The sequence below is a fragment of the Octodon degus genome, unplaced genomic scaffold (assembly GCF_000260255.1).
Source record: "Octodon degus isolate 3935 unplaced genomic scaffold, OctDeg1.0 scaffold00138, whole genome shotgun sequence".
NCBI lineage: Eukaryota > Metazoa > Chordata > Mammalia > Rodentia > Octodontidae > Octodon > Octodon degus.
This window is the reverse complement of record NW_004524714.1, coordinates 3823732-3824614: the sequence shown is the minus strand read 5'-3', so window position 1 is coordinate 3824614 and position 883 is coordinate 3823732. Positions and strand designations below refer to the sequence as shown.

The window sequence follows — 883 nt, the reverse complement described above, 5'->3', positions numbered from 1 at the left end:
GTTTCAAGAGAAAACAGAAATAAAATCCTATTTTTCTTTCAACTTGTATTGTTAGCTACAAATTCCAGCATGATATTTTGGGAACACAGTTTTTGCCCTTCATTGTATAGGGTGAATGGTGCCCATGGTGTGTGCACGCGCTCGCGTGTGTGTGTGTGTGTGTGTGTGTGTGCGTGTGTGTGTGTGTATGCACGCGTGTGCCAAGATTGGCTGCTAAGATTCTGCCCGGCTGGCAGATCATAACTTATTATACCAATTCTCAACCCAGAACTATTAAAGATGTTTCTAATTTTTTTTTGTTATGATAAAATAGTACAATTTACATTGTTATAAAACATCTTCTCTCTGTGGTTATTTGAATCTAAAGAGTGGGTTTGCAGAGGCCAAAAGGCATGCATATGCAAGCTTGCTGATTCACATAGCTAAATTACCCTTCAAAGAAGTATTCCAGTTTACACTTCTCCAGCAATGCTTGTTTGGGAGAGCGTGTTTCTACATGCCTATGCCAGCGGTGGGTGTTATTATTATTATTTTATTGTCTTGGTCATGGACATTTCCAAGATGAGATTTTATATTTCGTTCCCATAGCTTCTGGTTATCAGAAAACCCATGCTTTCCTTTATTGAAAGAGTTTGGTCCGGCTGATGTTGGTGTATCCCTTCCAATATTCTTCATCCTCATCTTTCCTCTGGTTCACTGTCTTCATCTTCATTAAAAGCTGCTGCTACTGCAAGGGTTTTGGGAGCAAGAGTTGGAACAGTTTCTTTAGGCTTACTTGATCCAAGTTTGATGGATATAGCTGATGCTTTCTTTGTTGTCTGACTACCTATGGCAAATCCAAACTTGGAGATCTTTGTAGGCTTTGTTGGGAGGTCTGCAGCTT

General features: G+C 39.9%; 1 pseudogene; it reads right to left on the bottom strand.

The window, feature by feature from the left end:
- Positions 1–492: 492 nt before the first annotated feature.
- The window catches only part of LOC111812712, a 3650-nt pseudogene continuing 3259 nt past the window's right edge, over positions 493–883 (bottom strand).